Source organism: Anabrus simplex, chromosome 1 (genome assembly GCF_040414725.1).
Source record: "Anabrus simplex isolate iqAnaSimp1 chromosome 1, ASM4041472v1, whole genome shotgun sequence".
Taxonomy (NCBI): Eukaryota; Metazoa; Arthropoda; class Insecta; order Orthoptera; family Tettigoniidae; genus Anabrus; species Anabrus simplex.
Window position 1 is genome coordinate 752,312,588 of NC_090265.1, and position 17,420 is coordinate 752,330,007.

The window sequence follows — 17,420 nt, forward strand, 5'->3', positions numbered from 1 at the left end:
CACTATTATTGAAACACTTTCTTCTGGAGAACATGTCGTCCCTTATGTGTTGAGGAACAGGGTTTTATGTTGCCCGTCGAGACATGACCAGAAAATGGAATTTGTGGTTCCAGCTGTTCTTGTGCCTATGATCTGCAAGTACTATCATGAGACCCCATTAGGGGGGCATTTAGGCATCTTCAAAGCTCGGGAAAAGATCCGAGAGATGTTCATTTGGAAAAGTATGGACGGCGAAATTCAAAATTTGGTAAAAGCTTGTAAATTTTGTTTGCTTAGTAAACCCACCTTGTCTATTATCATCTCACCAAGCGTCGCGCCCCATGGAACGTCTCTACGTCGGACTACGTCGGACCCTTCCCCCAATCAAAGAGGAACGCCAACAAATTCATTCTAGTGTGTGTAGGTTGTTTAACGAGGTTTTCCTGGTTATTTCCGATTAAGCTGGCAGCCGCCCAGTCCACCATTTCTTGTTTAAATACCATCTTTGCTTCTTTTGGTCCTTGTCAATATATAGTTTCTGATAATGCTAAAGCATTCACATCCAACTTATTCCGCAAATTCTGTTTTGATCTGTCTATATCACACGTAACTACAACGGCGTATTATCCTCAACCATCTCTGGCTGAGCGGGTCAATCATAATCTTAGATCAGCTCTCATCGTATTTCATCATGAATATCATTCCAGGTGGGATACGTCCGTGCATTGGTTGGCCTTTGCTTTAAATTCGGCGGTTCATGAGTCCCATAAGTTCACACCTGCTTCTCTGATGTTTAAATTTGTTCGTAACACGCCGATCTCTAACCTTTGGTCACTTAATGAGGTATTACCAAAGACAATAGATCCCAATAATATTAGAGATATATGGAAGAAGGCTAAGGCCAATTTTAAAGTGTCTCATGAAAAGGTTAGGGGAAGATATGATCGTGGACGGAGGACCACCAATTTAAAAGTCGGAGATCAAGTCATGGTTAGAAACTTTGTTCGCGCGGCAAGCTTGCTCGCCAGATTTCATGGGTCATGCATTAGATTTTTTGACGCCAGTTACATTATTGGTAAGCAATCCAGCCACAGAGAGGATATTTAGAGTCCACCTCTCCCAGATGAAACCTGTATAATTGGTTTTGTTATATTCGTCAGCCGCTAAATTTAGCAGGAATTTGAAGGTTATATTTTTTTAATTGGAGGCCTTCTGCCCCAAATTATTTTATTTAATTAGGTACTTGATCTTCATGTACGATCTTCCCCTCTGGTTTTCCTGCTATTTATTCCTTGGTGGCCCTTATCAAATTCCCGCCTCCTGCATCTCCGCACTATTGGCACACAAGTTCTTTCCACACCGCCCGCCCCTCTGCATCACCAATAATGATCGTAGTCTCAAGTCTCCAACAACATTTCCCTGTCTTCTAGAGCTTACTGTTTCAGTGCCCCCTAAGCCGTTTGCCGCTGTACTGCAACACCTGGTGAGATAAATAGAAGTGGGGCAAGGGCCAACTCCACTCCCGTGAAGACCCCTTGTGAACGGCGCGCCGGAGTCCATCTCCCGGCAAAGGCTGAAGTGCGGTGACCCTACCGCCAACTCATCTGAGGACTGTACATATACTTCCAATCTGCGGCGACCATCACCACGATTTCCCCTCTCATAGTAGCGGGAGAGGTGTATCTCAGGGTACTTGAGGAACCCGGGTATCGGGTATCGGCAGCGGCGGCAGGTCTTGCCGTCTAATCTAATCAGCATGTTATGAACTTCTACGACCACAAGGACACTCTAAATTTGAATCTACAAATTTTCTACAAATCAACTAAATAAAAAACTTAGACTTTTTCCTTTCGTCAATTGGAAATGTGTTCCCTAAATTCTTCTGTGTCACCCCAAGGAAGGATATTTGGGGGGATCTGTACCGGGAGGTACACCTCAACGCTGCGTATTCAAAATTAGCGCCTAAAGGAGCTCCTCTATCAATCGAAAGTGAAACTAATAACACAACAAGATGGAACTTTAATCAGAAGACGTCTCCACAGCAATATTAAGTAATTTTGTTATTGTGCAGTTTCCTAAACTGTCTGAATTTCTCCTTGTTTTTTGATTTACATCAAGAAGTTTGGACGTTTTTCCACAGATGACACCACCCAATAACTATGATCATGCACCCTGGTGCAAGGTGTAAGAACTTGTAACTTAAAGAAGTTTTGTATTCCTAGGTTTTCCATAACTGATCTATGTTCATTTATTCTTTGGGTTGGCAACCCTGCTTTTTTCTTTCCGCCAGTTTTGAATCTGGCCAATCCAAAATTTCTGTAATTAATTTTCAACCTATCACAGGCTTCTTGTTCGATTCTGAGTGTAACTTTGAGATTAACCAATTAAATTGAGAGGGTGTGGCTGGTTTAGTCTTGAATGATCTCGAACCTTCCCTTAGGGTTTATAAACTGCGGCTTTTCACGTTTCTTGGCCAATCGATCGTCATCTATCTGAGTGTGTGTTTAAGCAAGAGGCGGGGGCCTCTTTCGTCGGCAGCAGAACATCTATAAGGTAATGGGCACACAAATTACATCTTTCTTTTGGTAGCTACCTCCGCAGCTTAATCCGAGGGGAAAGGTCCGAATCTTTAGTAATGTAACCTACTTTTCTAAAATGAAAATTTCTTCCGGCTAATGTAAAAAAAATTCTTAAAATTTTAAACTGTATACCGGGGATAGTGAGTGATGTACCCTCTCGAGCTCCCCTTCATCTTGGTTTGAGGTGAGTACGTTTTGTAACTGTTTTTCTTCCTTTCCGCAATGCATTAATTGAATCTTCATTCTTGTCACCTCAGTAGCTTGGGATTAGTCCCTGTATCTCTGGGCCAAGAGCCCCGTTAGGATTTTATCCTTCATTATCTAGGAGTGCAATTGTACGCCTCCGTTCATTTTGTGTTCGGGCCATTTTTTAAAACTGTTCCTTTTCGTAAAGGCTCTGTAAGTTGTGTACTAGATACCTCTGTATTAAACCTCTTTATTTGTAATTCTGAGAGTGTAAATTTAGAGATAATATTGCCTTGAGCGAGCTGTAAGAAATGGAGATCCGGTTTGCAGTTTTCAAAGTTTTTATTGTGAATGGTGCCTCTGGAAGGCTTGACATTTGTAATTGAATTAAGGGGAATTCTGCCATTGGATAAATGATTCCTTAGTTTGAATCAAAGGTTTTGTAAACTGGATCCGGTGTCTCTGGCATTGTAAACTAAGGGTTTGAATCCCAAAATTGTTACATTTCTGAATCTTGTATTTTCCTTGACTTTTTTCAAGATTGTCATTGTACCTGATGTTTCATCGTTATGAAAAATTGTTAAACTTGAAGTTCTAAAAATATAACCTTAATTCAAGTTTTAAATTGATTTTGATATTGTAACTAGACCCATTCACCCCGGCACCTTCTTTAACCTCTTTCTGCTCCACGGGTAACCCCGGAACAGTTACCATCAAGATAAACAATATACTGAGATTCCTGACTAGAGTCAAAACTTGGCATGTACTTATTATTTGCCTTAGGATACCGCCCACTACACTGACTTAAATCACCTCGAATAGACGATTTTATAAGGTGCGCCATAGCAGTTCTGTTAGCGGCTCCAAATTCACTTGCGTGTATTTTAACATGGCATTCCAACTTAACCCAAGCGCTGTAAAATAGTGGTATGGATCAAGGCTGTATGTTTTATTGCAAACACAGCGAAATTTTCGAAAACATTAGCTAACAAAGGTACATCCGTCTTTAAATATATGTCAGAGTATTCGCCTAGCGTTTGAATGTAGAACTGCTCCCAGATTCCCAGATACGTTACGCATGTAAATAGTCATCATCACTAATATCAGCTGAATTCAGTGAGCTGTAAAATGATTGTTTTGATGGTAAGGCGCGTGCTTCGAGGCGTTCTGAGCAGTCAATATATTCATAACAGAATACGCCCTTACGCCGAATTATGCTGCTTTTCTTCAGGAAAAACACGTCGAATTTCTGTGAATTGTTCTGGTTGCAAATTACTCGAAAGTTTATCAAGGCTACTCGCCATAAAGGCGAAACGAGTTATGAAATTTCAATTTTATAGTATGTTTCTCATCTACTTTTACGCACTTTGTAGATGCAATGTACCGCTCTTTGTTCTGAGGGATTATATATATTTTTTCATCTGAAGCTCCAAATTGTGAAATAATAAAATGTGAGTCTTAACCAGATAAATTATAAAAATTTATAGGGATAAATTTTGGAACCCTGTACTTAAGTTTACAACTATTATGAGCATGGCATCTGTACAAGCCAGTTAAATGGTCATGATTGAAAACATTAGGGTCATTTTCAGAAAATTCGCCATTACAAGTATTACATTTTGTAGCACGATGATGGTCTTTTAACTGAATTCCGGTAAGCGGCTACATGGAAATGTTATTATTTAGAATACTGCTAAGACACACTGCATCACTTTCAAGTCTTTCTAAAAATTCTTTACCAGCATCGAGTCCTCGATACAGCTCTAATTTTTAAGCGTACTATCATAACTACACTTGATATAATACGTGAAGGTATACGGGATATGCATGTGTGTAGTATTAGTAAAATGGTTTGAGGATAGCTTCAATGTCTGCGTAAATAACAAAAGGCACCCACAGCTGTTTGTTATAATTCTTAGATTTCATAACATTATTGCCTTTAGTAGGTATCTCCGTACATACGTGAATGCAGTCATGCTTAGAATGGTTTGTTAACTGATCTTCAGTTCTAATCCATCGCATAGCCACTTCTTACACCTTTCTTTTGACAAACGTCTACCAACAAGTCTACTAAAATTTTAATCCAACAAAAGTGACTATTCTTACTGTTTTCTACATAGAGTAAGTTAACATGAGTACTCTTCTTATTACTTGTATAATACAGAGGATCTACTACGGACTTTTTGTCTACACCATACACATTAATGCTAATATTATTTAGTTGTTCAAAGCGCTTAATATCCTTTAATTGCATAGGAAATTCTATACCATCTAAATTTAGTTGTGTTGAATAGTGAGGATACGATGGTGTTCTATTTGCTACATACGATTTCGCAGGATATAAAGCCGACACAACAGCCCATGCAAAACACGCCTCGTCATTGTATTGGACGTTCACAACAGCTTTTTTCGCTTAACCCATGTCTGCAGCTCGATGTATGAAGATCCTCGCTCTTCGTTGAAATAACGTTCGAGATATTTCTAAATACATCACTGAAATTAGTTGACTCACTCACTACAAAATTCTTGGAATTAAATTATTAATAATAATAATAATAATCGTATGGCCTCAGCTACCGTGTGCAGACATTTCAATTTGACACCATCTGGCTGTCTGCTCGTCAATTTCGACGTTCCGTTTTACTCTAGGCCCCCACTACATGGCAGATCGAGTAAACCGAAACTCTCTTGGGCGTCTATGGCTGAGATTTAATGAATTTTGTAGGGTAAACACCAAATGTGTCACCAGAGATCTTTTACATGCCGACATCGCACGACATGGAGTTATTTCACTTTCATCGGCGCTCTTAATATACAACGCAAACATTTCTAAATTAACTTTAAAATAAATTATGATCGGACAAAGTTTTGTTAAGAAGGTGTTGCACATCCGGTTTAACGCAATTTAAAAAGTTTTCGGAGCTTTGCAACTTCTGACTAGTACGAATTCTGCAACTGAAATCCTACTTCGTAATGCAGTATTAATTTCTTCGATGTTTGTATTACTAGCACTTCTACAAGCATTGTTTTTATGCGCATTACTTCTTAAGTGACCCTGAAAATGTGAAGATGGTACATTAGTGTTACAGTGTTCGCAGTGCATAGTTTGAAGTTCTTCAGTAACTTAATTTTTCCTTGGTTTTTTGTTACTACAGCTTTCTACATCTACATCAGTTTTTTCACGCTTTCTTCGCGTTGCCTGAGGGTTATAGTCGCATGTAGATACCTGATGTACTTCTACTAAGTGATCCTGGTATTGCTTTACATTAGCGAAATACCCCCCACAAACTTCACATAAAGCAGATGTTGTGCTAGGATGTTTTGTTTTAATATGAGGTGCAAGGCTATCCCGTCTTGTGAATGTAGCCTCACACTGCTCGCAGGGGAACAGAGTGTTATTGTGTTTAGCATCTTTATGTCTGACAAGAGCGTCACGCCTTGCAAAGCTCTTAATGCATAAATCACACTTAAACGTAGTAGATGCTGATAGAAGTACTTCCGTTAACTGCTGAAGCTTGTTAAATCTCTGCGAAAAACAAATACATTAAATTAATTATTCGCAGGCAACTTTATGAAAAAGAACAACCATTTATCAATAGAGATTAGACGAAAGATTAAATAGGTGCAATGTTCGGAAGAAACCAAGTTTCAACCTATAGAGGTCAGACATTGTCGCGAGTTTGAAGTTTCAAGATTACTACTAAAATTAAATGTAAAAGTAACGGAGACACACACAGTTGTAAAGTTCGGAATAAACCAAGTTTTTACCTATAGAGGTTAGAAATTATCGTAAGTTTAAAGTTGGAAGAAGCAAACAGAGAGATAAATGTTCCATACCCAACAAAGTAGAAGCACTCCTGCAGATAACGATCGATGAGCGTGTTGCTGCCGTTGTCAAAAATGTGCTAACTCAATGTCCTTCTCTCGAGTCGCAAGGTTAAAAACTAGAAGAAACGAAAATTCAATTAATAACGGTCAGATACAGTAGCCAGCTTGAGGTTTGAAGAGAACAACCATTTATCAATAGAGATTAGACGAAAGAGTAAATAGTTGCAATGTTCGGAAGAAACGAAGTTTTAATCTATAGAGGTCAGACATTGTCGCGAGTTTGAAGTTACGAGATTACTAATAAAGATTAAATGTAAAAGTAACGGAGACACACATAGTTGTAAATTTCGGAAGAAACCAAGTTTTAACCCATAGAGTTTAGATATTATCTTAAGTTTAAAGTTAGCAAGCAGAGAGATAAATGTTCCATACATAACAAAGTAGAAGCACTCTTGCAGATAACGATCGATCAGGGTGTTGCCGCTGTTGTTAAAAATGTGTCAACTTCAGCTAACCCACGCTCTTCAGATAAATACCGTTTTGTCGAGTCGCAAGCTTAAAAATTTGAAAAAAAAAGGAAATTCGATTAATAAAAGTCAGATACAGTAACCAGCTTAAGGTTTGAAGCGAACAAATAATCAATAGAGATATTACTGCCTAAGAGTAGCACATGGTGATGAAAGGAAAGGAAAAGAAAAGTTAGATTATCAACAGAACTGCCTAGCCCTAACCAACAGTTTAGGCTTAGGTAAGTTGACGACTGCAAACTGAAGAATGGTCACTGGAATAATGTTGACGGCAAACGATGATTTTTCTAAAAACAAAGCTAAAAGTCGTAAAAATATCGAATATCGAATAATAATAATAACAATATTCAAAGAATTAAACTTACCTTTTGTAATACTACTAGACAGCAGACGATGGTGAGCTTGAATCAAAGTACGGGAATTGAGTAAATTAGTTATATGAACACACTTTACACACACACACATACACACACACACACGCACACGGGGAACTGCAACTTCCGTGCGTTTTACACAGACTATATCCGGTGGACTGCGACTTGTTACTAGGCAGCAAAGCAAAGTGCATACGTTTGCAGTACAGTTGTAACAAAAGTTCATGCACTGACTTTCTTCCTCAAAGAAGCTGTCGGGAAAAACACGGGCCTTCAAAGTAAGCAGTAGACTAAAGCCCTTCTTCCTTCCCGTGTTAGTATCCCAAGATGGGTTGTTAACAAGGAGCGACTCTAAGTTAAAACAACGGGCCGTAAAGAAAGGGGGTATTATCTACGGTATCCCCTACCGGATCGAACCTGCTATGTTAACAACACAAGACGCCGAGGTGTCGGAATTTAGTCCCTCAAGAGTTCTACCGACACGAGGCTGAACCACCGGACTGAGCTAGAATCGAACCTGCTATGTTGGGGTCAGAAGGCCAGCGCACGATCCTGGAGCTCTGAACTTGGGGAGCGTAAACGGGGCGCTAAGCTGAGTTGAAGAAGCGATCCTCAGGCACTGAGCTGAAAAAAGAGAGGGAGCCAACATCTTCGGTATCCCCTGCCTGTTATCTGGGGGAACGTAAACAGGGCGCTGAGCTGAGTTGTATGTGTTGGAAGAACACTGAGCTGAGTAAAAAGAGAGAGAGCCAACATGTACGGTATCCCCTGCCTGTCCCTCAGGAGTTCTTTTACGTGCTAATAAATCTACCGACATGAGGTTTCAAATACCACCGAACTGAGTCAGGATCGAACCTGCTGTTTTCGGAGACGCCGAGGTGCCGGAATTTACTCCCTCAAAAGATCTTTGTAAATTTACCGAGCACCTTAAAATACTACCGGACTGAGCTAGGATCAAACCTGATGTTTTCGGAGACGCCGAGGTGCAGGAATTTTGTCCCTCAGGAGTTCTTTTTAAATCCACCGAGCACCTTCAAATACTACCAGACTGAGCCAGGATTGAACCTGCTATGTTAACAACACAAGACGCCGAGGTACCGGAATTTTGTCCCTCAGGAGTTCTCTGTAAATTTACCGAGCACCTTGAAATACCACCGGACAAAGCCAGGATCGAACCTGCTACGTTAACAACACAAGACGCCGAGGTGCAGGAATTTTGTCCCTCATGAGTTCTGCTAGTAAATCTTCGAGCACCTTGAAATACCACCGGACTAAGCCAGGATCTAACCTGCTATCTTAACAACACAAAACGCTGAGGTGCCGGAATTTTGTCCCTCAGAAGTCCTTTGTAAATCTACCGTGCATCTTCAAATACTACTGGGCTGAGCCAGGATCGAACTTGCTATGTTAGAAGGCCAGCGCCTCAACCGTCTGAGCTACTCAGCCCGGCCTGGAAAGAAAGAACAACACTTTTGGCCCTAAAGTCTTTCTAAGGCTCTCTGCTGCTGTTACTTATTGTACAGTTTGTAAGCGAGCAGTGGACTTCGTACCGGGCGAAACTTGCTGATACATCGCATTCCTGTGAGTGTGTACTCGCGCTGGCTGACTTGAAGCAGCTTGAAGCTCACTCTAATAAGTATTCATACAATGTTTCTTTAAAACACATCTCCGATATTTTTTTTGACCGGGGGGGGCTTACGCATCCCTAACCCGGAGCCGGAACATAGCCTACTCCAGGGTCTGCTCAAGTCCTCATTCGAAACCCGGTGCTGGCAGATAGCCTACTCCCAAGGCTTAACGCATAAATAGCGGAATTCGAACTACACTGTCGTCAGCTCCGAAGATAGCAAATGCTAGGAGGCGGCTGGCCTTTTCCCCGCTCCTAGCCCTTTCTTCTTAAGAATCTGTTTTACGACCGGATGCCCTTCTTGATGCGAAAGGTCTAAGGACCGGGATTTTAAATAGCAAGAATTTGTTTTTACGACTAGTTGCCCTTCCTGACATACAAGACAGGGATTTTAAAGAAATGTATATTTTTGCTAAGTTACTTCCGTTAGTAGCAAAGAGGTTGCATGCTTTAATTCTAAGTTCGTAGGTCTGAAAAAATGCGTTCTTACAGTTGTTGCACAAAAATAGTTAAAGCAGGTTATGCTAAGCAGCAGTCGCTTAAGGCTGTAGTTTTCAGCTTGCTTCTCTCGTCGTGCATGCTTTGACTCGAATCCTGACTAGGTCAGTCGGATGGGGGCCGTCAAGAAGGGCATCCGGCCGTTCTCTGTAGAACACCTTGTTAGCAGCTTGCTTGCTAGCTAGCAGTAAGCTATGTGTGTGTAGTTAAGGATAGCGCCTAACAGAATTTTTCAAATTGACTACTACCACATGCATGCATGCAGATTTAGCCAGCACTATGCCGCCACCACATGTCAAAGGTATGTGGATGTGTGCTGTAAAGATAGCAGCACGGTGCTCTGTTGATTAAAGATGGCTACTGTCAAAAAAGCACATAGAATTTCAAATTATCGCCACCACATGCCAAAGGTATGTGGGTAGTAGCTAAAGATGGCAGCACGATGCTCAGTTGATTAAAGATGGCCGCTGTCAAGAAAGCACGTGGAAATTGCCCACCACCACATTTCTAAGGTAGTAGCTAAAGATGGCAGCACGATCCTCTATTGATTAAAGATGGCCGCTGTCAAGAAAGCACATAGAAATTGCCGCCACCACATTTCAAAGGTAGTATCTAAAATAGCAGCACGATGCTCTGTTAATTAATGATGACCGCTAACCGCTGCCTAAAAGCGTGTGGCTTTGAAGAGCACGTGGACTTTCAAATTGCCCTCCACCGCATGCATAAGGATCTTCATAACAGCAGCCGCCATCTTGTGCAGTAGCCTCTAAGCTAGCTTTCTTCATAAGAGCCCATGTATAGCCGCCATCCTGCACAAGCGTCCCTAGGGTGTCTCATAAGTGCAGCAGTCATCTTGTGCGAGCACCCCTAGGCCGTCTCATAAGAAGCCCCTATCTTGTACAATTAGATAGCCGCCATCTAGCGCAAGCATCTCTAGGGCGTCTCATAAGAGCGGCAGCTATATTGCGCAAGCGCCCTTAAGCCATTTCATAAGGAGCTTCCATCTTGTAGAATTAGATACCCGCCATCTTGCGCAAGCGTCGCTAGGGAGTCTCATCAGAGTCTTATGTATAGCAGCTATCTTGCAGCCAGCATCTTGCGCAAGCACCCTAAAGCCGTCTCATAAGAGCAGAAGCTATCTTGTGCAATTGACGTCGGGAAGGGCATCCGTCCGTAAAACAGGTTAGGCTCCTCCATGATGTTAGGTATGCTCTCTTATGTTAATCTCTATTGCCCTACTACTCAAAATAACGTCTCGAGAATACCCATTGACCTACTACTCAAGATGGCGTCGGGAAGGGCATCCGGCCGTAAAACTGAGGATAGGCTCCTTCATGAGGTTAGGCTTGCTGGCTTGCGCGTAAGAAGTAAGGTTAAGCCCCTCCAAGATAGCGGATGGGAGGTCAGGCTCGCTCTCTTAGGCGTCAGGAAGGGCATCCGGCTGTAAAACTGAGGTGAGGCCCCTCCATGAGGTTAAGCTAGCTTCCTTACGCGTTAAAAGTTAGGTTAAGCCCCTCCAAGAAGACGGATGTGAGGTTAGGCTCGCTCTCTTAGCCAGCATAGGAATGCGGCGGAGGCCTCTGCGGAGGGACCTGCGGTGGCGGTGGCGGTGGCGGTGGGGGCCTCTCCCGAGAGCCTGTGGTGGCGGTGGCGGTGGCTGCAGAATCCCTGACTTATACTTCTAGTAGGTTCAATCCGGGCTCAGCTAATTGTATTTGAAGGTGCTCTGATACGCAAGTGTCACGTCTTAGAATATGGAATACATCTTCGAATTGAGTTTCTAAACGTTTCACCGGAAGCAGGGCCCGGAATTTCAAGGAAACCGCTCGATCACCGGCACTGCCGCCGGCTGTGCAAGCCTCGCCTACTATCTCACGTTACTACTTCGTTCCGTGCCTGAAGGGGACGGCGGACCTCCTAGACGGTGAAGGTCAGGAAGATGTTCGGAGAAGGCGAGAGAGTTGGTGGCCGTGGCCTGTACTAAAAACAGTCCCGGTATTCGCCTTAGTACAGGAGAATGGAAAACCATTCTGAGAACAGCCGACGGCGGGGACCAATCTCTCTGGTCGGTCGGTCGGTCGGAGTGCAGAGCAGCAGCCGTGGCGTACTCTGCAACCATCGACCTCATGGCGGCAGATGTCCTACGGAACAAAATGTACCCGCATCGGCGTCTTCAAAAATCATGAGTGGCTTTACGTCGCACCGACACAGGTAAGTCTTGTGGCAACGATGGCTAGGATGGCCGTGGACATCCCCAGCATTTGCCTGGTGTGAAAATCGGGAAACCACGGAAAACCATCTTCAGGGTTGCCGACAATGGAATTCGAACCCACTATCTGCCGGATGCAAGCTCATAGCTGCGCGTTCCTAACCGCGGCGCCACTCGCTCCAATGAATTCTGCAGATGACGTATCGGTACCAATTGTAGCAAACTCCGAGGATTTGTCAAAGGTGCTGAATGTATTGTCATCAGCATTGGCATATCCAAGACAAAACCCCGTGGTGCAAGGGTAGCGTGCCTGCCTCTTACGCGGTGGACCCGAGTTCGATTTCCAGCCAGGTCAAGGACTTTTACCTGGATCTGAGGGCCTGTTCGAGGTCCACTTTCAATTGAGGAGGTAGCGGCCTTGGTCTAGAAACCCAAGAATAACGGCCGTGAGGAATTAGGTTGAGGCAGACGTTGAGGAAAGTAGAAGGGAAGGAAGAGGGAAAGGAGAAGGTGGTAGTGTTTCACGTTGGTACTAACAACGTAAGGCAAGCAGGTATAAGTACCAACATAGTTGGGGATGTGTAGGATCTGGTAAATGCAGTACGGATGAAGTTTAAGGAAGCGGAGAATGTTATCAGTGGAATACTCTGTAGGAGGGATACTGACTGGAGGGTGATTGGGGATTTAAATGAGACTATGGAGTGGGTATGTGGGAAACTGGGAGTGAGATTTCTAGATCCGAATGGGTGGGTAGGAGACAGGGATCTGCGCCCAGATGGCCTTCACTTAAACCGCAGTGGTACATATAAGTTAGGAAACTTGTTTAGAAGGGTTATAAGCAGGTACATTCAGAGAAACGGGTTGGCCTAGGGAGCGGTGTTGAACGAACAGGGAACTGGAAATCAAATAGGGATGACAAAAAAATGTTAGTACTCAAGTGCAGAAGCATTGTAAACAAAGGAATCAAATTAAGTAATTTAATGGATATATACTTACCAGATATTGTAATAGGAGTTGAATCATGGCTGATAAATGATATAATGGATGCAGAGATATTCTCACGGAACTGGAGTGTGTATCGTAGATATAGGATAGGAACGGTAGGAGGGGGAGTATTCATTCTGGTGAAAGAAGAATTTGTAAGCTACGAAAAAGTTAAGGATGAAAAACACGAAATTCTGGGTGTAAGGCTCTTCTCTAAAGATAATAGGTAACTTGATGTCTTTGGAGTGTACAGACCGGGAAAGGGTAGCGCTGATGCTGATTCAGAATTATTTGATAAGATAATCAGCTATGTTGGAAATGATATGGAAAGGAATGTGATAGTAGCAGGTGATCTCAATTTACCAAATGTCAATTGGGAAGGTAATGCGAACGACAGAAAGCATGACCAACAAATGGCAAATAAGTTAATATGGGAAGGGCACCTGATTCAGAAAATGATGGAACCAACTAGAGGGAAGAATACTTTGGATGTGGTGCTGATAAAACCAGATGAGCTCTATAGAGAAACCGAAGTTATAGATAGTATTAGTGATCACGAAGCTGTTTTTGCCGTAGTTAAAAATAAATGTGAAAGAAAGGAAGGTATTAAAATTAGGACTATTAGGCAGTACCATATGGCTGATAAAACAGGCATGAGGGAGTTTTTAAAAAGTAATTATGATCGCTGGAAAATGGTAAATAAAAATGTAAACAGACTCTGGGATGGGTTTAAAGCAATTGTTGAGGAATGTGAAAATAGGTTTGTTCCTTTAAAGGTGGTTAGGAATGGTAAGGATCCACTATAACAGAGAAATAAAGAGACTAAGAAGGAGGTGCAGACTGGAAAGAAATAGAGTTAGAAATGGTTATGGAAGTAAGGAGAAATTGAAGGAACTTACTAGGAAATTGAATCTAGCAAAGAAGTCAGCTAAGGATAACATGATGGAAAGCTTAATTGGTGGTCATACAAATTTTAGTGAAAAATGGAAGAGTATGTATAGGTACTTTAAGGCAGAAACTGGTTCAAAGAAGGACATTCCAGGAATCATTAATGAACAAGGGGAGTGTGTATGCGAGGATCTTCAAAGGGCAGAAATATTCAGTCAGCAATATGTAAAGAATGTTGGTTACAGGGATAATGTCCAGATAGGGGATGTGAGTAACACTAAAGAAGTATTAAAATTTACCTATGATAACAATGACAGTTACAGTAAGATACAAAATTTGAAAACTAGGAAGGCAGCTGGAATTGATAAGATTTTTGGGGATATACTAAAGGCAATGGGTTGGGATATGGTACCATATCTGAAATACTTATTTGATTAGATTGATTGACCAGGTGGCAACTTCTCTTCAATTTCAACACGTTCCGGATGATCTGGGTACCTTTGTTTTCATAGCTTAACCCTGGCTTTTTTGGGTCAGAATCAAGTGGAGCAGAAGACTGTAGAAAACTCTGGATTTCAGTCGAGCTGGTGGTGGCTGATGTTCATGAAGGGGATGGGATGAGATGCGGCAAACCTTTTGTCTCTCGATATTAGCGGCCACCTCACGTCTAATATCAGGTGGGGCTATGCCTGCAAGTGAATACAACTTCTGTGTGGGTGTTGGTTTTAAACAGCCTGTAATTAGCCTACAGGTTTCATTCAAGGCAATGTCGACTTTCTTTGCGAGAGCTGATTTATACCACACGGGACTAGTATTCAGCAGCAGAGTAGCAGAGTGCTAGGGCAGTTGTCCTTACTGTCTGGGGATGGGCACTCCATCCAAAACCAGTTACCTTACGCAATAGGCAGTTTCGTGATGAAACTTTTGCCTTGAGTTTGGTGCAGTGTGTGGTGAAGGTCAGCGAACGATCCAGGGTAACACCAAAGTAAACTGGAGTATTGCTATGTTCCAGCTCCATTCCTTTCCAATTCACACGCAGCTTCCGCAGGGCTTCTTTGTTGTTTAAATGAAAGGCGCACACACTAGTTTTCGATGGGTTTGGCTTGAGGTGATTTTCCTCATAATAATCTGAGAGCATCTTCAAAGCAGCAGTAAGGTTTTGTTCCACTTGCTCAAAGTTTTTACTCTGAGTTGCCAGGGTCAGGTCACCTGCGTACAGAAAGCTCCTTGTGTGAGGTGGAAGAGGTTGGTCGTTGGTATATATGTTAAATAGCATTGGTGCTAGGACACTGCCTTGTGGGAGACCGTTCTTCTGTATTCTCCATCTACTCCGCTGCCCTTGAAATTAAAAGAAGAAGCGTCGGTTCTGCAACAGCGTGGCAATAATCGTTGTGAGCCTGAAATCCATAGTAAGATGGTAAAACTTCCTTAGAACTATCTGGTGTTGTACAGTATCATATGCTGAAGAGAGATCAACAAAAGCCATTCCAGTAATATCACCACGTTGAAATCCATCTTCTATGTGCTGTGTCAGATTAAGGATCTGTGTACAGCAGTTCCTACCTGGTGTAAATCCAGCCTGCTCTGGGATTAGAAAAGGTTCGACCACTGGTGTTATACGGTTCAGAAGTATTCTTTCAAAAATTTTATATAGATGGCACAGGACTGATATTGGTCTGAAATTCTTCGGATCCGTAGGCTGCTTACCAGGTTTCAGGATTGCAACCACCTTAGTCTTCCTCCAGATTTTAGGGATTTGACATCGTTCCAGACAGTTATTGAAAAGCTGTAGGATCCATTGTTTGGTAGCATTCCCAAAGTGCTGTATCTGCTCCATACGCATGTCATCTAGACCGGCTGCCTTGCCAGTTTTGCTCATTTTATGGCGTTTTCCAGCTCGTTCATAGTGAAGGGATTGGACAGACTGGATGTTTCTTGTTCGATATTTCTTTGAAGTGTTGGTGGTCTTTTTCGCTTGTCTGTTTTGCCATTTATTAGGAGCTGATGAGCTATCTGGTTGGAAGTAATGTTGCTATGTAGAGGACTTTTCGTGGGGTCATTGTTCAGACGTCTAAGTAGCTTCCAAGCTTCTCTGCTGTTTCTTGCCATATCTAGTTCTTCCATCAGCTTAACCCAACGTTCTCTCTTTATTTCGCCCATGGACTGGATTAGTTGTTGACCAGCCTGAATAGTGTCCTCACTGAAGGGATTCTCTTCATAGAGCAGTAGGTACTCATTTTATTTATCTACTGTACTGGCCTCTATACCCTGTATGTACTGAGACCTACAGCCTCTTGGGATTGATGTGCGAGAACATTCTTGCACGGCATCGATGAACACATCGTATACCTCTGGAACAGGCTCGATGTCTGCTACCATTTCATCTAAGCACTTTGTGCACTTCAACCAGTCAGCTTTCTTAAAGTTGTACCGCCTTCTGAATGGCACAGATTGTGGATGAACTGCTGAGAAAACTTGGCACATAATGGGTCTATGTTGTGTGTTGGGTATAGGTTCGCAGACAGACTTCACACACTGCTGTGATATAGCATCGCTGACAAAGATGAGATCTGGGTTGTACCCACGTCTCCATCGACGACTGTTGAAAGAAGCGGGAAGTTTACTGTCGTGTATTAAGGACAGTTGACTAGATTCTGACCACGTAATCACAGCTTCACCGTCTTCATTGTCTTCTCTATATCTCCATAAGCAGCTATGGCTGTTGAAATCTTCCACGATGACACGAACCTTCTCCTCTAGCCCTACAGCTGAATCAGCAAAGTGGAATGGAACGCTAGGTGGTTTATAGACAGATGTTATGATACAGTTCGATAGCTCCACTGTTAAGATTTCTATATCGTTGTCTGTAGATGAGGTAGATATTACGTTCAGCTCTGGCCTTGTGAATATAGCACTACCATAGTTTTCATGTGGTCTCTCGGCTACCAAACGCATTCCTAATACTCTTGGTCGTCTTTGGTCGCTACTTCTGTGAGTTTCTTGAACACAGAGAACGTCACACCTGTGTTTTTGGCAAAGTTGTTGTAACAGGGTTTCCTTGTTTTATGTTATGCCTTCTATGTTAACTGATACAACTGTCAGCTTTGGTCCTGAGAAGGACAATTTGTGGGGTTTATTAACCATTGAAATTGATCTTGGTACTTCTGGAGTGAGAGAATCAGCCGTCTAGGAAAAGTCCTAGTCCGTTGCCCAGGAGACACCCGGATGTATAACAATATCACATGCAAATACACCCTACTAGGAGGTTTATCTCGTGTTCCCCAGTCTCTGGTAAGACCCCAGCTACAGTATGGTTCCAGTGTATGGGGCCCTCACCAGGATTGTTTGATTCAAGAAATGTAAAAAATCCAAAAAAAAGCAGCTCGATTTGTTCTGGGTGATTTCCGACAAAAGAGTAGCGTTACAAAAATGTTGCAAATTTTGTGCTGGGAAGATTTGGGAGAAAGGAGACGAACTGCTCGATTAAATGGTATGTTCCGAGCTGTCAGAGGAGAGATGGCGTGGGAGGACATCAGTAGACGTATAAGTTTGAGTGGTGTCTTTAAAAGTAGGAAAGATCACAATATGAAGATAAAGTTGGAATTCAAGAGGAAAAATTGGGGCAAATATTCGTTTATAGGAAGGGGAGTTAGGGATTGAAATAACTTACCAAGGGAAATGTTCAATAATTTTCCAATTTCTTTGCGCTCATTTAAGAAAAGGCTAGGAGAACAACAGATA